Below are 15,958 nucleotides of genomic sequence, written 5' to 3'. Positions count from 1 at the left end.
AAAATTAAAATATGTTTAAATTCACTTAAAATTTTGCTCAATAAATATAATATTGAAAAAGTTATGCTCAATTCTACTTAGTAAGAACCATGTAACTAGCATAGGCATACAATATTGCCTGTAGTTGCAGAAAAATCGTGAGAAATGTGTATAATTTATCTTGAATATGGATGGCGTTAAATTTTGTACTGAGCAAACCCTAAATATTCTCCAGTTTTCTATCTATCCTAATTTTCCATCACTGGGATTTATATAAATGTTAACTGAACATCGGTAACCCAATATCATCTAGGTACATATAGAATTTTCATTATCATTATTTTCTTCTGATAATGCCCAATATTCTACACACTTAGTATAATGTTTTGATTTCTTCTCAACTGCAACTACTTCTCAACTATGTTAATACTAATAATAATAATTTAACATTCGGATTCTATAATGTTTATAATTATATATTATCTATAAACCTGATAATAACTGATAACAATAATTATTATGTACAAGATCAATCTACTCGTTACAAACCTCACTAATATGTCAACTTAAAATAATTTCGCTTTCCTTTATTTAAGTGTATCAGTGTCCAACGATTAAATTATTTCATATGCTAGGCTATAAAATATCTAAGAGTTTAATAAATCAGACACTACTCGGTTTGATACTGGCTGATGTCTATTTCGTAGTGTAGCATTGTGAAGAGATGTTAAAATCGTTAGAAAGTAATGACCAATGAAAACTTTTGATGTTTTCATTTCATATACATAATTCTAATGCTTTATTTTATATTCGAAATCTTGCTTAATATATTGCACAAAATGGTACAAAGAACAAGTAAGTTCGCCTTACTCCTTTAAGTTGTGTAGGTAGAATTCTTTTTGAATGAGACATTTCCGTTCTATCTATCGGATTTAACGTAATAAAATACATCGGAAAATCCAAATATGCTAGGTCTAGGAGAGCTGATAAAATAATATCTATGATTACGCTCAATGAAATACAAATTAATGTGAATCTGTTATCAATGAATTGGTGAAACTTCTGGTTATATTTCGTAGTATTTTTTATCTGTTTTATCAGAACCGCCGAATAATATAAAAATACTAGTTGAGCTCTGCTTAAAAATAATTTATCGTTAGTCATATAAAAACTTGTGTGTGGCCACCTTATACGATGTAACCTTGAGATGTCGACGATAATGAGCAGGAGCAGCGACAGAGCCTTTATTAGATATAGTTTATTACAAAATATACACATTAATAAAATCATATTTATGTTAGGCAAACATTCAACACTTTTTGATCATTTTGACATAAATTTCGGCAGCAGATATATTGGTGACAGATAGTAGTTTTTGAAGATATAATATGATTTATTTTTGTAACGAAATGGAAAATTATATATTATCTTCTAGTGTCGGCACTGGATAAGGTACAATGATTTGATGGAATACTTCATGTAATCCAAACACTCTTACCCGCGAACAGATTATAAGCAACAATTGAAAACAGAAAACCAGCTTCGGATTTAGGGAAGGTCAAGGGAGGGCTGAAGCCACAAGCTATGAGCAAATTACTAATTTGATCAATTTTGAAAGTAATTTTGGATCAGTAGCAAAATTTGATATTTTACCAACATTTTTTGGAAATATTACGTTTAAAAAAGTTTGGGCTGATTTTTATTTCCTTAAGTGGGTCGATTTTATCGCCAGACCCTAGTATTTGTTAATCCGACGTTTCTGAAAACAATTCTTTATTAAAATTGTACTAAAAAATAAACTAAATAATGTGCCTCCCAGAAGATGGATTGGAAGGAGTGGTTATATTGAATGGCCCCCATAATTAAGCGACTAAATCCTACACTATTTCCTGTGGGGTCATTTAAAAAATATGGTTTATAAAACAGAGCGTGCCATTATTCAGGAATTATAAGATAGGATTACCACAGAGATAAGAAGAATTGAGCAATCAGGGATGTTGCAAAATTTATTGTAAGGTCTTAAAAATCAAATAGCTTGTTGTATTGAAGTAAATAGAAATATGGAACATCTGCTGAAATCGCTAGTATGTTTTCTAAAATTCGTAATTTTTCTACTTAATAAATGTGGATCTTCTTCTGATATGGCTCAAACATTTGAAGATTTGTCTTCAGTTGTTTTAGGTTTTATGCGCCATGATTTGGATAAATATTTTACTGCACCAGTTTCGTTAAACTATTTACCAACTTACTGACACTAGACCTTGTTTGTATTAGCGCAAAATTTATTAAAGAATATTCAAATTGAACAAGTTTATTCAAACGTACAATATTTATTGTAACTTTAGTGGAGATACTGTAAATGTAGCTATAACGCCGAAATGATGGCATTAGGTATAGAAGATATTCCATGAAAAATGATCAGTATTTATTAAGGATTTCTAAAAACACAAAATATGTAGGGTGATCCATGTGAAATAAGAAAGTTCATTATTTTTCCAGAAAAATGAAAGATCTGACAACAATGTACATATCAACATAATACCGGCCGTATCACAAGTCCCGTGTATACAAAAATTTATAAAAATCGTACAAGTTGTTTCCGAGATAATTGAGGCGTTCCATACATAAAACTCACTCTGTATACATTTTCTATTAGATCATGTACTGACAATAAAAAAATATGTGAAGTTTTGAGTTGAATTGAAAGTTATTAAATGAATGACTTCAATAAAGTATGGCAAATATTAACAGCTACATTCGATTTCACTATAATTATCTATCCAAAAGATGAAGAGTTACAGTAAAAAGAGTAGAGGAAACAGAACAAAACAGTGCTTAAACATTTTGGAATATATATTTTGTAAATTTTTTTAATTATAAATGAATAATCTAGCCATGGACCTTTAAGGTCTGAAGTGCCTTGAGGTAGCTGAAAGCCTCTAAAACATATAGATTCAGCTTAGTACATGAAGATGTTTGTAAAATTTTCTTAAAACATAAATAACATTTTCATTTCTTTACTTTTAACAGTGAAAAAGGCTGGCACAAAATTTGGAAAAAATAATATTAAACTGAAAAAAATGTAACAGTGTTTAGATGAATACTTTGAATAGATTGACTATTTCTATAGCCTAACAAGGTTTTATAAAGCAAAATTGTAAAAATCAAGTATAAAGGTTATTGTATTTCTATTCTTATTTCACTATTGCGGTAAGCGACAGTGGAGAATCTGTTTTTGAAAGGCTGTAAATCCGCACCCTTCATTTTCAAAAGCTTTTAGCTCATAAAATTTTTATTTGCGACAATAAAAAATATTGTGATTGAATAAATAATTATATATATAATTGAAGATACCCCATGAGAAATGGCGATTTTATTTTTCTCATCTATAATACATCAAAACCCAAGTTGAAAGTTTTATCAAATTTAACAGATACGTGTATTCTGGTGCTATATCCAACTGTAATGTTTTATTCGAAATCAGTCAACAATACTTCAAATCTTAACGATAAACATTCAACTCTACACATTATATTTATTCATAGTTACTAAGTAGATGATCCATTCAGGAAGAGTATCTCTCCAATACCTACAATTATGACGATGTACCATGTATCTCGATGGTCTGCAAATATACCATTTGCATTATGGGGTTTCATATGAATCAGTAATCGAAATATTAGTAATTTACGTTACATTATGGACACACTATATATTTTCAATCTAATCTTATATGTGTTTAATTGAAACATAATTTATAATAGCATGTAAATTGAAATAAGATAAAAAATAGTCCGGGAGCCAGCATCAGAAATATACAACCAAGTTCCTCTTAAGAGATAATTAGTAGAATGCATAAGGAAGTTGTATAATAAAGCCTAGTGAACGTCAGCTGCGGCAGCTAGAGCATGCTGAAGGACAAAGTAGGGTTCCAAAAATTAAGCTATAGGGGCAAAAAGAAAGAAGAAGAAACTTAGGAACAACAAGGAATTTTTAAAAAAATTTCCTGTAACTAATACAAATGAAGTAAACAGCCCAAAAATTGAGAATTCCAAGTTTGAAAATGAAGGTGACTTTGAACAGCTCTTATAATCTTGAATGTGTGTTATCATAAATAGTGAAGAAATCATCAAATCAAACCTGTATGAAATATTTTTCATAAAATACAGAGGTCGGCAACAAATTTGCATAAAGAGAAAAAATGCAGCGTCAAAATGAATTTATTTGAAAAAATTATAAAAGGGATTCGAAAAAGGGTTATTGTAAGTGTTCAAATTGATGCCCATCTTGATTAATACAGTTACGACCCACGAGATTTTCCGCTTTGATATCTTCCAACATACTCACCCCAGGCAGTTTTAATTTTTCTTCGATGCAGACGTGAGAATTCTGGCCGTTTTAGTCCACGTAGTTATGCTGATTGACCGTTCAGCTTGAAGAGGACTCCATCCGACCAGAAAATGGAATACTCGAACTGCGGATCATCTTGACTGCATCCTGGGCGAGACTTGGACGGTAAACTTGAGAGTGCATGCGTTTCAGCATTCGTCGTAAAGAACGATCGGATATTTGAAGTTCTCTCGATAGCTGTAGTGCAGATTGGTTCGGCTACTCAAGTATCGCCAGCGCCACTGGTCCCGTATTTTCGTTAGTTGTTACAGATACCGGTGTTACAAATCGCAGCGCGTCTGCAACAGTGCCCGTTCTCAAGAATTTTTGGTACGTCTTCCACACTGTTGAATGATTTGGTAGCAGAAAGTTCAGAAATTGTTATTGAAATTCAGTGAACACGTACGCAGATACGACGTAACAAACTCTTACTTGAAGCGTGAAGTTGCCAGACTAATGAGCGTTACCGGACTTATGCCGATTTTTGAAGAACCGTTAAGTAAGACAAGTTAAATAATAGCAGTTATTTTTTCATTTGGATGCAATGCAATACAAATATTTCACCTAAATAAGTAGCAGTAGTTTGAATAAATGCTAATACTGAAAACCGAATGAAATATGAGGTAAGCATTTTTTGTGACAGATTTTTGAATGTAGCTTTGATCAGACAGAGGAGAGCTCCTAGATATACAATGATAGAGATTTGTGATGATGATAAAATAAATGATTGAGATAACTGAAGAAACAAGTAAACAATTAAAAAGATTCATATAAGACCGGATAAGTGAAAAAGTAGTAAAAAACATAATTTTATTGTTTTCAATAGATTCAAAGTGCAAAGATACAAACAGGCAGATGATAATAAAATGGAGAGAATATTGTGATATGAAGACTGTAACAAAAGAGAGATATTATCCAAAAAAAAATTAAAAAATTGTGGTATGTAGATATTTTTAACGTAGCAGATAAAATGGATATGGAAAATTTTACATACATACGTGAAAGATACGATTCCTCTTTGCAGGAATACTAATAACTGATTGTCAACGAAAATTTTGTTCAACATAGGAATATAGCGACATTTATGAGAAAACGAGAGCAATTATTAACGATGTTAGAATAAAAGAATAATTATAATTAATTTACCTCTTTTAAGACCGACATCGTGTCGAAATGTCAAAAATATTTTCCATTGAAAAATATATTACTCATTAATAGATCTGAAACCAAGATCATGTATCCATTATAATATATGTTAAAAGGCAAAGGAATAAAGAAATTTAATATTAATGAATATAAATAATGGGCTAAAATATGGAGAGAAATATTCGATAAATTTCATGAACTAAACTAAGTAATAAAATTTTTTTAATAACACAGAAATTATTCTTCATTAATAAGACAACTAAGCAAATATATTATTATTTTTTTCCCAAATTATATTTTTCAATGGCCCATTGAAATCAATCAGTATAATTATTCCACCAGTTTCAACGTTTTCTTCACGACTGCATGAAAAGATCAATTTTAATTTTTAAGTTTAAAGGTAAAGGTTGTTAACTTTAATTAATATTATCACAAATATCGTACTACGACACAAGATCATGATATGTTACTAGCCAAAAGGTCAATAATTAAGATGTATACAAATGAACATGGAGAGAGAGAAGAGAGAGAAATGCTTTATTATCAAAACATTATTACAATTTGTAGACAAAAGCTTGTAAAAACTAAAAAACAAACATAAAAATAACTAAATAAAGATACAAATAAAATAAAATCGATATGATTTCAATTGATAAGTGATTGTTCATTTTTTTGCATTGTAAAATATTGAGCCCTTAATTAATTCTGAACGTGGAGTAGGTAGGTAAAGGTCGTGCTCCGCGTTCCTAAGTGAGACGGATTCAAAGATGAAAGAAGAAAGAAAAGAATTTTTAATCTTTTAAAAAAGTCCCTGCAGTGAGCCCAGCTGTTTAGTCTCAGTAAATATCTAACAGCTCTCTTTTGTAGTTTGAAGATTCGCTCAAATTGAGCACAAAATAAATATTTTGTGAAAATACTATTTAGTTCAAAGAGTTTTTGATATTTTCACACACATCCGACTTTCAATATCTATAAAAATAATTTGTCCAAATTTCACAAATAAATTTTCTATTTCTAATATGAACGAATAAATATTATGATTTGAACTTTAAAAGGTTTAAATTTGAAAATTGAGTCATTCTAGAGAAAAACTATCATGGAATATTCAATAGAGAGTTCTAGTTCTCACTATATCCTTCAAAATGTTATTAAAAAAAGATATGCTTGAATACATATCGGGCCATTTAAGTGTTCAATAAACATTAAATAGTGTTACGAACAAGCTCTCGAAATCGGTCCTTAGGCCGGCCCTGTCTAGCTACAATGGAATTTTAAAATTCGGCGAATTCGCGGGACGTCTTACACATTTTTTACAAAGCCCTTTTCATATTTCCTTTTAGAACTTTTTATTATAGCGGGCGGTTTATTTACAGTATTTCTTCTAAATAGTCTATTTATTTATTTCTTTTTATTCCAGAACCATGTAGAATTTTATTTAGTTATTTAAATGATTTGTATGAATGCAGTTAGTTGAGTTTTAAATAACAAGTCGTAATGAAAAGAACGAAATAGTGAAAATAATCGCAGAAATTATTTTATTTGATACTTATAAGTAAATTAGTATAAGTGTATTGTATATGTGTAAATAAATTAACACGTAAGAGACAGTGTTTATCAATTCACTCTAGAAATAGAAAGAGTGTAAATAAATTTGAAAAACGTTACAATAGTAAGAAAATAAAAAGCCGGCTGCTATAAATAATACTCTATCTGATCACCTTGCATGTGTTTACAGAGGATGCTGCTTCGTAGTTTTACAAACTTTCACAGAATATGTCTTATAAGGTCACAATTAAACGTTATTCTGTCCACCATTTCGCGAGAAAAGTATCGGATAATTGGAAATATTTTGTGGATGTACTTTGAATGATAACACATCATTTTTGAAATGTTTATGAAACAATTTTCCACCGTTTATAAATAATCTTTCTATAAAAATTTTAAAAGCACCTCTCCCCATTTTCTCGAAATTATCAAAAACCATGTTTTCCAACATATTAGACAGAGATGGCCAAGTCCATCTCAAATCTTAAATAGAATGGACTCCATTGTACACAAAGAACGAAATGTCAGACAGAATGAGATTTCATTGTCACTTTATAAGACATGAGGCCGTGAATGTTCTTCAAAGTACCCAGAATAACCATTCGTAGCAACAAAAACTGGTCAAATCGAAAATTTATTAAAGTAGCGTTTTTTTCTATGTTCTTACTTTTCTGAGTGGACAATTAAAATGATCTAAGATATATCTCATTATTTGATTAGTTTCCATAATATTCCGAGTATTTTCAATAAGTAGTGGCAAGCAGACCTTCAGAATGGCTCTTTTGACATAGGCTCCTCTATTCAGATCAAATTTCTTATGAATAAAGAAACTGAAAAATTTATTGTCAGACTTAAGATGTCGGATTCTCCCTGTTAAAATAACAAAGTTGACCGTTTAATACAAAATACCTCAGGAGTACTGTATGGAATGTAAATTCATTTATAGCATCACTTTATTTCAATTCATTATTTAAAAATTATACAACAATATAAATTTTTACTCGAAAACTGACGACCTATAACTCCAAAACGAAGGCTTGTATGTCATAGATTTATTCACTAAAAATTTTGGCATCAAGCTGCTAGTGAAAAAAATGACTCATTTAATGACACATACAATTAGATATTTTTTTGATATGACATCATATTTCCAGAGATAACATTATCTCTGCGAAAAACAGGTTTCGAAATTTTTATACATGTTAATAGTAATATTAAAAACATAGATTATGATAAAATTTGTTTTAATATAATTGAATCATAACATATATTTTGGTTCGTGTTGGACCAAAAGAAGTATAACTTATTTAGTTGAAAAAATTCATTTCATGTTTCTACTCTATATAGTACGTACGATTAGTTGATAGAACATTGTCTATTCTATTTTTTATACCAGATATAAAAACTATAACTAAATGTTATAGTAGCATTGATCAATTTCTATTGATTTCTTATAGATAATTTTATAATACAGAACTTCATCTTCGTATTTTCTTCAATGAAAATCGGTCCGTATTTTGTTGAGAATTTGATAATTATGGTTTTCTTGATGAATTTTGGGTTCATTTAAATGATTTGAACAATTGTTGATACAACTTTAAATTAAAACTGATTGTTACAAGGGTCATTATTTTTTCAACCTCAGAAGGGATATAAATGAAAGTCAAGTTCATATAAAACAATAAATTTATCACCAAAAGTTTTGTAGACTTAACGCTATGTTTCAACATAATCACCAAAAAGATTAAGACATTTTTAATACCTGTGGACAAGTTTTGCAATACCTTTTTCAAAAAAAAAAATTACGCCAATGAATTCAAACGTAGACGTTGTTTTGGAAGTGCTGTCCTCCTAGCCACATCTTCAGCAAAAATTTGAACTCGCTATGTGAAAAATTTGGAGCAGGAATGAAGAGATTAATATTTGAAATGGGAAATTAGGGTACCATACTCAGATGATAAGACAGGTTATGTAGAAAAACAAAAACTGCTAAGCGAGGAATAAAATAGTGAAGAACCAGGTTCTTCTAATGCAAAAAAATTGAAACTGGAGTCACCAAAAGAAAGAACGGATATAAATGGAGTAATGAAATTAGTTACTGCAAAAGCTGTAAAAAGTCTGGCTTAAGCATGGTGTTTACTATCTGCTGAAGATAAAACCAATACAATATTTGGTCTCTGAGATGTTTGCACTCTTATCACTGTACACCAGATAGCGTCAACATTCTGCAAACTTGAATTGGGACAAAGTTAAATTTTCTCACGTAAATTTTGCTACAGGAGCACAACGAAAACAAAAATGTAAATTTGAGCATCTCAGAAAAATTTGGGAAATATTGTGATATTATGTCCAACTGTACAGCGTATTATACACATAAATATTGTACATTTCATGAGAAATTTATGAGTTACAGATGTAGGTTTCATTCAAAATATATTTAGTTTCCATATCTGATAATTGGGGTATAAAGTTTGTAACGAATGAATGCTTTTCGCCAATCTTTATGCTGGCAGAAGTTACTATAGAATATAATATGCCTATTCCATTTAATCGGTTTTCATCAGTGGATTTGTTTGTTCATATGTTAACTGAATATGGATTGAATATGAAGGAAAAATAAGCGAACACTAAGACATTAGCATAATTTACTCTGAATAAAGTGGTGTTATTGTTATCTAGTGAGCATTATACAAATTCTGTTGATGAGATGGTATTAAGGTATTTTGTGGCATGCTTGATCGGGTTGAATAAAGAATATTTTGTGCAAATATGGTGTTACCAACAATTCAAAATTTGCCAAAAGATTGAGGCTGATTATCAGTCTGTTTAAATGAAGAATTTTGGAACTTATGCGGTTTTTCAATTTCAACATTAAATGATTGCTTTTGAAGATCATGATCTATAACAAAGTTTGCTACGAAGCATGAAGCATCTACAATAATTCTTACATGGAATTGATCTCAGCTTTCAATATTAAGGTGAAGTGGAGTAAGGACGTGAAAGGGATAAATGCGTAAACGGTTATTTTTCTCGTAAACATGAAGATTGAATTTATGGTAAATACTTAGTTATCTACTTTATATATGAGTATGAACCATTTCACATAGTAAAATAACACGTGCAACTTTGTAACTTGCAGTAACAAATTTTAGTGCTATAATAAATTTTGTGTTTTGATTTTTGGCAAATAGATAAAATATGAATTATATTTTATATAGAATATATATTTTTATTTCAAAACCGTGTTTTTATCTAACGCCTTCTATATTCTTCCAAGTGCAGACTATCATGTGGGGTATGTGTCATGGAGTTTGCTTATGTTACATGTCGCAATACATTTCTTATTAAAGACTAGGTATCAATTGTTTTATTTAAGGGAATTAATTTTTTTCTAATTTTATTAAAGGGTAATATGGAACAAAAACAGCCAAAGGCACTTATCCAAAGGAAACGTTGAAGAAAGCCATACAAGAGATTAAATCAGGAAGTGAAACTATTTGCAATGCTAGCAAAACATATCATATACCGTTAAATACTATAATCCACCATTTAAAAGGAAGATGTAGGATGAAATCCAAATCGTTTGGCAGAAATACTGCCATTTCAACTGATTATGAAAAACGTCTTATCGATGGTCTCTTGAAATGAAGAAGTATGGATTTGTATTATCTAAAAAAGAAGTACTAGAATTGGTTGAGAGCAGTTCGTGAATAGTAATAATCTACAAACTCTTTTCTAAGACTGTATCATTGAATATTATACACTGTTGGAAAAAACTATAAAACAAATCTGAACGTTGGACGTGGACAGTACCTCAGAACGAGAAAATATAACAGTTTTAATAACTGCATCCGCTTCAGGTGATAAAGTTCCGCCATTGATAATATTTAAAGTCAAAAATATATGGGACCAATGACACGCACCAGGACATACCGGCTACGACTTACGCAGCAACTAATAATGGCTGGATGAAGCAACGGTTCATGAGATTTAATTTGAGGTAGCATTCTTGGAAAAAGTAGGCGTTTATCGTCCTGTATTATTAGTTTGTGATGCTCATTTCACTCACATTAATATCAACTAGATAGAATTGGCATCTCGAAATAATTTGACGATACCTAAATTCCTCCGCACACTAGCCTCTGACAGTAGTGTTTTTAAGCAATTGAAAACTTCCTGGGACAAGGGATTATTCAAGGCAAAAGAACAAAGCTGCCTAGAAAATATTTCTCTATTATGATTAGAAAAATTTAGATTTAAATAAGGAGGTAAATAAAAACGGTTTTCGCAGTGCCTGAATTTACCTATTTTCATCAGATGTAATTCCGGAGTCAATGGTCAATGCATTATCCTTGAAATAGTGGAAGGAACATGTAGGAAAACAAACGAAAGCATATATATATATATATATATATATATATATATATATATATATATATACTACAATGGTTTTATTTAAAGCAATGCCCTTAAACTTTTAAACACAAAAGGGAAGTTGGATGTAGAGCAGAAGTAATAACGGCAGAAGATGTAAAGGTTAGGATGATAAAGGAAAAAAAAATAATAACAAAGAAAAAGGTAAAATTTCAAAGAAACGAATCATTCTTGAATAGACTGATTTATCTGTAAATGCGATTTGAGATGTGAGAGATGGGTGTGGTTTATGTAATAAGGGATCAAGAAAAACAATACGAATGTGGAGACGATTAATATAAGAATTTGAAATATGAGTGTTTTTAAGATTCATTTTATGTTTTGTATTAAAATTCCGACCTGTAGTATGTTCTCATAAATAAGAATCACACTAGTTTAAAACTAAACAACTTATTTTAGTCCTGTAAAAAACAGCATATAGTAAAAATGTGAAAAGTCTGCTCTTGCCCTGTAGTTCATCATATAAAGATGCATTTCGTTCCTAACATGCTTGTACGCTGCTGCCCTGTCTTCAGGGAAAGTGCGGAGTGCTTGCCATTTGTTACTTCTATCAAAACAAATTAGTTAGAAGCAACATAATTCAATAATACTAGAACAAGTTTATTATTTGCAAAATAATATTATTATTTGTAAAATAAATGAACATATTATTAGTTTAGATTCAAATTTGCGAAAACTGTATTATTAAAATAAAGTTGTAATTATTCGATTCTTGAGAAGCTGAAATTTATGTTAGGTAGTTATGATCGTTCATGAAGGATCTGACATATTGCTAATTTCTTGTAAAATACAATAGCTATATAAAATAAAGACTTTTTTTAGATTCAATATAGGGGGGTGTTTATTAACTGATACAAAAAACTCCGAGGGTATGAAGTTAGGATAGGTCTTTTCCATAACAAAATGTTCTCAGCCCTGTACCTCACTCTTGGAATATATCATCCTCTCAAGAAGGTAAGTGAAAATGAGTTTTTTTTATTTCAAATTCAAGGAGAGATACAAATTTGAAATTTTATAAATTCCATACAATCGCAAAAGATTTGCCACTAGTATTGTTTCAATATTTTTGTTGAAATGTGAAGAGGTGAAAATTAGCAGCCCTTATTAGATATTATCTAAGATTTTTCTTAAAGATTCAATTTTACACAACAAAATTATAGAAATGCTTGCTTTTTCATTAATATTTTCCCCAAAACTTGATGATATTTAACGTCCATTAAATGAAAAACGGAGAAAGAGAACGAGAGTGGAGATGTATTAGTAGGTATTTTAGTTTTTTGTAGTGATACGTAGCTTCCAACCGCTTTCGCGATTTTTCTGGCAGCAGCGACAGACAACCAATATTTGCTAATTATTCTATATACATTTGGTTGTTATACAAATAAATAATCTCAACTTCTCTCGATTTGATAATAAACTGTCAAATTGAGCTTTTTGATAAAATAACAATGCTTGTAAAAAGTATAGAATTCAATTAATAAGATTCCAAAAATAAATTCTGCAGAAAGCACAAAAATTATTATATACTTTACGATATGTAAATATATTCACTAGCCTCGAACTTTCCGGCTAGTAGATGTTTTTACATCCCTTTTAGTATAAATAACTATACATTACCATAGTTTTCCGTTACTTTTAGGATTAAATGATCAATGGTTTCCGTTACTTGGTATTTTTGTGTTCACTTAACTTTCTTTTCAGGTCTTAATTTGACCTAATTTGTCTTAAGAGTTTCTTATTTTATGTCAGATTTTACATCTTTGTTTTTCTCTTCGCTGTGATAAGTAACATCTCATCATTGTAGATGTTACAAATCGGTTAAATACTTACGCTAGTTACACGGCTCGTTCCAAGTAGTATTGAACATATCTTTTTCAATATTAGATTTATTGGGCAAAATTTCAAGTGAACTTCAACATTAATTAATTTTACACCAAAAAGGTACTCTTGATAAACTCGATACAGTGTACCGTTTTTGGAATATTTTGATTTGAAAATTATGAAGTAATAACCGATGCTGGTATGAAGTATTGATAAAGTTATTAATTATCATTATTATTAATTAGTAAGCATTATGTGAATAGAAAATTTTTTGTCGCGTAAATGAGACCCCTCGATAAAAGGGATACATTTAAAAAAAATTGAAACTGAAGGCTTTCATTTCTTGTAACGGTTCACAAAAATCCAGTCTAATCAGTACAGGATCTTGGTTTTTAAAGTTAAATATGTATATGCAATGAGCTATTGGAGGTCTTGATATGAAACAAACAACTGTTTGAGTCCCAGAACCGCAATACATGATCAGTTTTCTATCTATCCTAGAGACGGGATAACGTTTTTTGAAACACCCTGTATATTCATGAAAATTTTATATGTCTCCTAAATATGTTAATTTCTTAGTGGAGCACGTTAAGTCATTTTTTTGTATGACCATATACAGTTGTCTATCTTTTGGTGTAGTGGCTGTAGTTAATCGTGATTTCAGTTATGATATAATTAGAGTGATCATCACCTATAGCAAAGAAACGATTTATTAGTGTATTGGAGAACTTCTCATGTCGATATACTGCATATATTTTTGGTGATTCCTGCTAGTTTTCAATTTCAACAGTTATAATAATTAAACAAGCCATAATACTAATAGGATTTCTCATAGATATTCTATAGGAAAATCCAGAGAATTATCTCGAATTAAGCTGTACTTTTGCTTGAATCCAATAAGATTGTGTTTTCTGAGAGATTCTGATAGCTCTTTCCTTATTTTTATAATATTAATTCAAAAACAACTAACAGTCTCTATCAGCAATGCTATATTATAATGCAAATTTGTAATACTCAAGTTAAAATATATTGAGCTGGTCGTTTTAAAAACTCGACCTTTTTGTTTAATATATTTTGAAGTGAAAAATTCACTAAATTGATATTAAACTGCTCAATTAATCACATGGTGTATTTATAAATACGTAAATAAATCTGCAATTGAATTTGAATTTATTGTTTCTATTATTCAGAGCTACACTATTTTTGCAAAAATTCTTGTGACAGATGAAAATATAAATATAAATCGGCTAGAGCCTACAGATCTAAATTGGAACAGAAAACCAAAAGAAAACAAATTTGTTCGACTAGTAACCTCATTTTCACTATACGATCTAAACTATTTTTTCAAACGACAACGTTAATAAAGAAAATATATTATGAGCGAAAATATAAATTTTCAGCTCTTTGATATATTCTTGTATTAAAAATGATATAATTTATTTATAAAAATGGCGGCTCTGTTGAGTTAACAATAGTTTTGATTTGATATTATTCGCAGTTGTTAGAGAATATTTGAATTGAATTTATTTCAAACAGAGAATTTGGTGTGAAAGAGAAATTAGTTTAACACGCTGAAAGATTTATGTTACTCATTCTTATACTTTTAATTTTGAAAAATTATCGGAATAATGGAGTTTCCAAATTGTTTCATACTTTTTTATCGTAGCATCTCAATAGCCCAATACTACTACTAATATAATAATTTAGCAACAAATACTCTTCTCTAAATCGCCCGTTGAAATCTCCTAAAATTTTTGTCAAAATTCATTGTTAATTAATCCGAGAAGTTTTCTTCAATTTAGTATCGCCATTTATATTTCATAATCAGTATAATCGTAGATAAAATATCACAAAGTTTTCTTTTTAGTCGTGCAAAATATTTATGATAATGTTTGAAAATCTTCATAACTATAAAGTTTTTTTTTAAACTTACTCTTTTTTATTCCAATAGAAATAACACGTAGATACACTACTGACGATTAAAAAGCCGAATTCAAAATAAGTTTTTATAGCAAAAAAACTCAATCGTCGAAAACACAAATAATCGACGATCGCAGAACACGCACGCGACCGTCTTCTATTACTCTCGTAGCTGTCTAGATCTCGGGCCGACGAATACGATGATACTGGCACTCCATTGCCTATTAGGATGCACTTTTGTGCTTTTTGACACGAGACTAGGAGGCTGTGAATTGGCGCCCCTTCCTTAAAGGACAGAAGAAATATTTGCGGTTTTCAGTTGTTTTCAGGAGCTTTAAGGATCAGGGTATCAGAAATGGAGAAGGCGAGTGAGTATTACAAAAAATTTGAAAAGTAAGTCTCGTTGTTTCCTGTCAAATATCGACTTTCATATTAAATTTTATATTCCTACTTTTTATTGGAAAATAAGATTTTTGTAGCAACATAAATTAACAATGGAATAGTTGCATTGCAAATTTATTAAACAATTTAATAAACATTGTAAAAAAAATTGACGAAACGTAAAAAAAAATTTGCTGACTGTGCATTTGCCGGATGAATGCTTTAAACTCGAAAAGCGTGTATGAAAATATATCTTCGAATTATGAACGCTATATTAAGGAACAATCAATGAGAAAACATAATTTTTATAGTTTTACTACTCGATATATTATTACGAATCAAA

The 15,958-nt window shown here is 29.9% G+C and overlaps 1 protein-coding gene across 1 annotated transcript in view; it reads right to left on the bottom strand.

Moving 5' to 3' along the window:
- Positions 1-15,589, bottom strand: part of LOC130898048 (uncharacterized) — a 241,881-nt gene extending 226,292 nt beyond the window's left edge. Inside the window, exon 1 of the mRNA XM_057807083.1 lies at positions 15,248-15,589. The gene's annotated coding sequence lies outside the window, so the exon portion shown is untranslated. The remainder of the gene's footprint in view (positions 1-15,247) is intronic.
- Positions 15,590-15,958: the final 369 nt, after the last annotated feature.

The sequence above is a fragment of the Diorhabda carinulata genome, chromosome 9, assembly GCF_026250575.1.
Source record: "Diorhabda carinulata isolate Delta chromosome 9, icDioCari1.1, whole genome shotgun sequence".
Classification (NCBI taxonomy): domain Eukaryota; kingdom Metazoa; phylum Arthropoda; class Insecta; order Coleoptera; family Chrysomelidae; genus Diorhabda; species Diorhabda carinulata.
This window is presented reverse-complemented; position numbering and strand designations above follow the sequence as displayed.